We start from the raw sequence: 7,574 nt of genomic DNA, 5'->3' as shown, positions 1-7,574 counted from the left end.
TTCCCCCCTGGCGTTGTAGGAAAGAGAAGCCCTGCTGATGTTTGTTTTCTGGTGTTTACTGCCGGGTTTTATGTTCTATAAAGAGAGGAATTCAGTTTTTCCACGAACACACATCTTCCAGTGGATAAGCGAAACCTTCTGTGTGCGGCCTCAGATTCCGGTTTTCGGTTCAACTTTTATTTACTTATGCGAGCGAGAGAACTGCCAAAGAAGCTGCGAAGAATTTAGTCCAGATGCGCAGGTTAGTAGGGCCTGTAAACAATTACACACACAGACAACGTGGGATTAAAAAGGAAAGAAATCGACGATTCATCTTGCTGATCTTTCTATTAACTTAATTGACATCGTTGGTTCTTGAAAAATAGTTTTGTTTAAGCGCTTATGGCTCTTTTTTAAAAGGTGGACAACTTGTATTTATATGCATTTAATGTACAGAAGTCAACAAAGCAGCAAAAAGAATTGCTTCACCACAAGTTCTATCTATTGTGATGAAGACCCATTTGACCCGTTTCTTCTTGCTGTGCTGGAACATCCTGCTCCGTAAGGCACAGAACATGTGAACACAAGAGGAAGAGGAGGATGTGTGTGCAGTCAGCTGCTGCATGGGTCACAAGTTATAGAATGCAAGCTTGTGACAGTTTGCTCAATAACAAGTTATAAAACGCTTTAATAAGAACATAAAATGACACTATCTGCTCACAACCTCCATTTACAATCCATTCACTCCGATCGTTTCTACAAAGGCCAATTTAATCTTTAATAAATAATGACTTTGTTCTTTGTGTAGTTATCCCCCCAAAACATCCTAAATCTTTGAAGGCATTAGCTGCTTTGTAAAGTGAAGCAGCACAGTGACCTCTGCCTGTGCACAGTGACCTCTGCCTGTGCACGGTGACCTCTGCCTGTGCACGGTGACCTCTCTCTGTGCACGGTGACCTCTCTCTGTGCACGGTGACCTCTCTCTGTGCACGGTGACCTCTGCCTGTGCACAGTGACCTCTCTCTGTGCACGGTGACCTCTCTCTGTGCACGGTGACCTCTCTCTGTGCACGGTGACCTCTCTCTGTGCACGGTGACCTCTCTCTGTGCACGGTGACCTCTCTCTGTGCACAGTGACCTCTGCCTGTGCACAGTGACCTCTCTCTGTGCACGGTGACCTCTCTCTGTGCACGGTGACCTCTCTCTGTGCACGGTGACCTCTCTCTGTGCACAGTGACCTCTGCCTGTGCACGGTGACCTCTCTCTGTGCACGGTGACCTCTCTCTGTGCACGGTGACCTCTCTCTGTGCACGGTGACCTCTCTCTGTGCACGGTGACCTCTCTCTGTGCACGGTGACCTCTCTCTGTGCACGGTGACCTCTCTCTGTGCACGGTGACCTCTCTCTGTGCACAGTGACCTCTCTCTGTGCACAGTGACCTCTCTCTGTGCACAGTGACCTCTCTCTGTGCACAGTGACCTCTCTCTGTGCACAGTGACCTCTCTCTGTGCACAGTGACCTCTCTCTGTGCACAGTGACCTCTCTCTGTGCCGTCCGGTCGGTCCGCAGTGAGTTTCTCAGCCTCTGAGGGCCGGCAGGAATGCTGACCTCTGCTCTTCCTCTTTCCCTCCTTGCTTTGCAATTAGTTTCCAGCCAAAAACATGCGCCTTTTAATCCACGCTGAATTGTGGAAAGCTCAGAGTAGAGAGAGAGAGAGAGATCTTAATCCGACGCCCCCCCCTTCCTATAATATGTTATTGCAGCCGAGGGAGCAGCGATCAGTCACGCAGCAATAAACTCGGAAAACTACAAATAGAACAAATATTATCAGATCACATCGCTTTGACCTTTTTGTCTCCAATTCTACATTTCATGGACTCATCATCACAGAGGATGGAGGCCAGAATAGAGGCTGCAGGTTGCACTCAGCAGCAGCAGCAGCAGCAGCGGAGTCGGGCGGCCGCGTGGAATCCCGACAGGAACAGAAGGTCCATGTGAGGAGAATCTAAAAAAGGTCCACCGCTCCCCTTTTGAAACGTTATCACAGAGATTCTTCAAACGTAACAGACCTGAACCAAGGAGTCGTTCAGAGACTAATAATAATAAAGGAGACGCGAGATGAAAGGAAGCAACCCGGAGGAACTCCAATAAAAGTCCATCGTCCATCATGTGAGGTCTGAGAGCCTCTCATACTGCCAGCAAAGAGTCTGTAGAGAGACTCAAGATAAATAGAAGCCCGTCCCTGTTTATGTAAAACTCATTTACAGCAGCAATAAAATGTAGAAAGAAACATAATAGGTACGTGAATTTCATTTTCTCTTACATAACGAGGAAACAGTTTTAACGTATCTGCTGTTGATACAGAAGAAAAAAAACGCTCGCTGTCAGTGTTTTCCATTCGTTTCCTCAACAACATCAACAGTTGCAATATCCACACACGCATATTTAAAACCTCTTCCTTCTTTGCTGCTGTAACACACACACACACACACACACACACACACACACACACACACACACACACACACACACACACACACACACACACACAGTCCAGTGCACATGTGGATAAACACGACATGCGTGTGTTTACGCTGCGTGTCCTCCAGTGACTTCTCCCTCTACTTCGGTGTGATGACAGCTTCCTGAGTCTCTTAAGATTGAAATTGGTGGTGGGGGGGGGGGGGGGATGAGGAACCCTACAAATAGCCAAAGACAGTTACACTTTTGAGCTCTTATTACCAATCCTGGGCATGCCTTGACTGGACTGGTGACGGGCTAAAGAAAACACTACACAAGAAAAGAAAAAAAACTCACGCTTTCTGTGTTTGGCGGCAATTGTGTTTTTTCTGCCAATTAAGAGCGAGTAGCTGTCAGATAGTCTTTCTCTTCCTCTCTGTGTCACTGACACTCACTGCCTTTGTCTGCCTGTCCAAAACCTGCTCCAACACACACACACACACCTACAGAGCTGCTGAAAGGTGTTGTATTGAACGGCTGCCAGGAGCTGGAGGTAGGAGGGAATTACTTTGTCATGCACGTAAGTCTGTCTCCAACCAAAACACGGGGAAGAAAAGCAAAGAGAGTGAGAAGATATCAGTTTCACTTTGAATTAAACATCTAATCCTAAACTGGTCTGGTGACGGTGCAGAATTATTATTACCCAGAAAGGTGAGAGATTATTTCTCTCCGTCTCACCACAACACTCGCCATACTTCATCTATTCCTCCACGGCGGGGCTAGTGTGTGTCTCTCTTCCCAGAATTGTGTAACAAACCCAATAAAAAGCCTTTTAGAGAAGGTTCTCCCTCTATCTCTCACACACACACACACACAATGTGCACAGTGTGTGTGTTCACTAACAGTGTGCACATGTCCTTCTTTACACAATTGGATACAGGAGCCCCCCCCCATGTGTAAATGATGTTGCTGGCTCCCCCTATTGGCACCGCTGCTGCTGTGTGAATAAATCGTTCTTCATCCACAGACGTGTTAACACTTATTCTGCCATTAACGCGCCGCGCTCGGCTCGACGTCGGGTGGAGTTCTTATTATAGGTCGTCAAACTCTGTGAGCTAATGAGGTGCAAATTGTCCAATATTGTGCAATAAAATGGAGCCAGAGGTGAGAGCGCACCATCCTGATAGAAGGGCTGAGGAGGGAAAGTGAAAGCACCTGTGTGGGTGGACGAGGGGAACTATTTCTCAGCTTCATCTTCATTGTTTCCCCATGAACTCTTTGAAGTATTTCAGGGTTTCCCCTGGCAGACTGAATATTATTATGGTGTGTGACCTGCAGTGGTGAGGTCGTTGTTTTTTCCTGACACATTAACGCCTGACTATGACTGATTTGGGCCGTTTGCCTGGACCGTTTTCCACTCAAAGGTTGTTTTTTTATGTGCAATTTGCTGCTCTGACTCATCGCGGTAGCTGTGATCACGTCACTCATTAAACACGCGGCCTTTCCTGCGAGATGTAACGCAAATGCTCCCTGAAGCCTGATTTTAGGTGAAAAACCCAGCAGGTATTTGAGAAGCTGCAGGAGCATGTGGTCAGGAGAGATCTGAGGTCACCATCGCGAGCATTAAAATGAATCCTGGTGTAAAGACGTGCTAAGAGGATGAACCACACGCCTCCAGCTTATGATCAAGTGGGCTTCATCATTCAGCTCGTGAGAGCAGATTTGGACTTCTCTTATTTCTTCTCTTTTTGTATGAAGTGTGTTCACAGCAGAAATGTATAAGTGAAGTATACTCAAAAGAGTCGATTTACAGACTAAAGAAACAGTGTGTGTGCTGTTGATTGGCACTATTCTCCCACAATGCAATGCACAAAGGACATTTCCTGACTCAAGTTTCCTATTCTAAGCTAACTCTACAGACTCGTCCTATTTTGACTCATCAGTGTCCCGACGCCCTTCATGGTTTAACTCCTAAGTCTCTTCTTCTTCTATTGCAGAGAAAAGAGGAAATGGCACAGCGAGGTGTCACCGATGGCAGCTGGCCAAATATTAGCAGTGACCTCTCTGGGGCTGATGAGTTCCACAGCCGAGAGCTGAACGCGTTGGAAGGGTTATTCCACTCGACACCTGGACAACCTGTCAGCGTGGCGTGCGCTCCAGCGACCTGAGAGGTGTGCGACGCCTAACGCTCGACAGCTTGAAACATCACAGGGATGTCAGGGAGGTTATATTTGGCTCTGCGATAGCCCGACAAAACGGTAACTAACCGGTTAATATTTAATTCGCCCTGAGAGCGACACAGCTGGACACACCAGACTCGCCGTGGCGCGTCCTGTCCGGAACAGCTCAACTGTTTACATTAAAACACACAGACCGTACATTAACCTAAAGAGCGACACGCGTAACAGGTGGGAAATAATCTCGGTGGCGTCCAACCGTTGACATTCATAGCCAAGGTATACGGAGGCGACACGGCACTTTGAACTTTACTGCACAGCCGAGCGCCCAAAAGGTCTAAATGGCCTTTGAGGAGCGAGTTCTTTTCAACTGCTGCCTGGCTCATCATTCATCACCCCGTCAGTATCTACACAGAGCGAACTGTGCTCACTGCTGCAAGTAGTTTCCTCCTTCAGCAGCGAGATCCTCCCTGTGTGTGTGTGTGTGTGTGTGTGTGTGTGTGTGAGAACACAGATGGAGGGACATCCCGTAGGAGTTTCAGTGTAATCATGGTTAAGAATTTGATAACAATCTTAAAAGTAGATATATTCCCACACACAGCAACATCAAGTTCTCACACACACACACACATGGACTGGGCTTTTAACAGTAATAAGCGAGACACATGAATACACAGTGATGGATGGGTCATGACTCATGAGGAGGAAAACCTTGGCTTGATTACATGGCAAAAAAAAACAACAGAACAATAACAAACAAGCTTATAAAACGAGAGAGAGAGCTATTTTCAGACGCAACGAAACGAACAAATATGATCTTCTCATGGCTTCTCTGCGTGTCCCGCCTCCCCATCATCGCACTCGTGTATCTGTGTCCCATTATGTCGTCGGTTTACTGTGATTGCGTGCGCCGACTTTGTAATCGAGCCAGATTCAGTCTCCACGTGCCTGCATGTGCGCCGACTTGTTGCTGCTTTCCATTCTCCCGTGTAGATGCTGCGCAGAGATTTGAAGCCGGTGACTGCGGTCGCCGTTGTGCAACAGTTGAAACCTTTTTGAAGGGAATAGCTTACTTGAAGTTGGCCTTTTGTGGACCAAAAGCTTTATGATTATACTGTATATAGTGCTGCGGGGATGATGCATTTTTACAACCCAGGAAGTTAAACTCTGTGGCAAATATTATACTTGTTTTAGTCAGCTGTTCAGGAAGCGTGAAGGCAGAAGTAAAAAGCGCATTTTTAAAAACCCACTGACTTCGAAAACAAGTGGAAAAACACGCTGACTCATTTCCTGATTAGGTCTCATTCCTGCAGAACTCTATTGTCCTTCTCATTTCATCTTTTTCAATGAAAAATCACAGACTTCTCTCCAGTTACTCACAAAGAACAAATGACATGAAACCGCCTGCAACAGTGAACGCACCACTTTGCATCATAACCTGAATCATATAGGTGGTCTGCTTACGCTAATGTCATAACATGTAGCGCCGGGGGGCGGGCGGCTGGTCTGCAATCTAGTTACACGCTTGATCTACGCGGGATCATTTCCCTACTGATGGCTTGTGCTGACTCAGGTCGTTCCGGGATGCAGCAAAATGAAATTACGTGTTCGTCATGAGGCTGTATAGAAGCGCGCACATCTCCATCAGCATGTTTAGGGTACGATTCAGAAGTTAACAGATTAAAGCCAATCTGTTTAGTCTTGCCTCTGTGTTAGTTATTGTATTTAAAGAGAGTTCAATCAGGGCTCGTGCTTCAATAATTCCTCAATTTACATTTCCAATTTCTGCTCATACGACCATTATTATTAACAGCACGAACACCCCATTCATGTTGTTAGCTAGATTTATGTAAACGTATGTAAATGCTTTCAAACACACATTTGGTCAGAATTCATAGACGCTTGTAATGAACTTAAGGAGAAAGGACCAGAATTACAAGGAAAGTAGGAGAACTTTATAAATATCTTCTGAGCCCATCAACAGAGGCCGATCTCCTTCACGTGCACGTTTCCCGGCTGGCTCGTGCTGCCGTCAGCAGCTTGTGAAATCGGCCTTTTGCATGTTTTTATTTGTCGTCATTAATCAAACCGTCTGCGGCTACATCGATCACTGCCACAGTCGTCCGGCCAACTGGGCAGCAGCGCTATGATGGTATGTGTCTCTGAGCAGGAGGGAGAACTGTTATAAAGTCTGTGACGTGGTTACTTCACTTTCTCTGACACACAGCTGACACTTGAGTTGGGATCAGATAAGTCCTTCAAGCCCAGAAACAATTTGAAAATTGTTGTTTTTTTTCCTGAGGCAGCAACTCAGGATTTAATCCTGTTCTGATCACTTTAATCCTGTTCTGATCACTGCTCTGGAAAAAAACCCAGAAGAGATGCTGAACTGTGAAATCCAGCAGTCTGCGATATGTAAACACACACCGATTTGCTTTTAATCTGGTTTTCTGCTCTGCTCGCTGCTCCTTTGACGCTGATCGACTTGAACAACGCAAAGCACACCGAGCGCTGACTTCATGAGGGAGAAATCCACTCAAACACAGCAATCATTTGCTTTTTTGAGGACGACTTTCAGTCAGTTATATTGGTTTTTAGCAATACTCTGAGACAGTCTCACTTTTCTTAAAAGGCCTACTTCAACCATTAACAACTTATTATTTCTATATCACAGCTGCAGTTGAATGCAGTATTGATGGCACTGGTACAGCACCTGGGACCAGCTATTGGTTTCATTAGTGTGTTAAAATAAGAAGATCCAGATGTGTAGCATCATTCCATTGTGGTGTAATACAACAAACCATGCAACATTCAATTCAACTTTTAGACAATAAGCTGTCATCAAAAAGAACCAATGTCATAGATAAATGACTTACACACGTGTGTTACATATTAAATAAGCACACAAATCATATAAAGCTTATAGTATGATACAAGCACTGAATTCAAATCCTTGACTT

This window comes from Pholis gunnellus, assembly GCF_910591455.1.
Source record: "Pholis gunnellus genome assembly, chromosome: 24".
NCBI lineage: Eukaryota > Metazoa > Chordata > Actinopteri > Perciformes > Pholidae > Pholis > Pholis gunnellus.
This window is presented reverse-complemented; position numbering follows the sequence as displayed.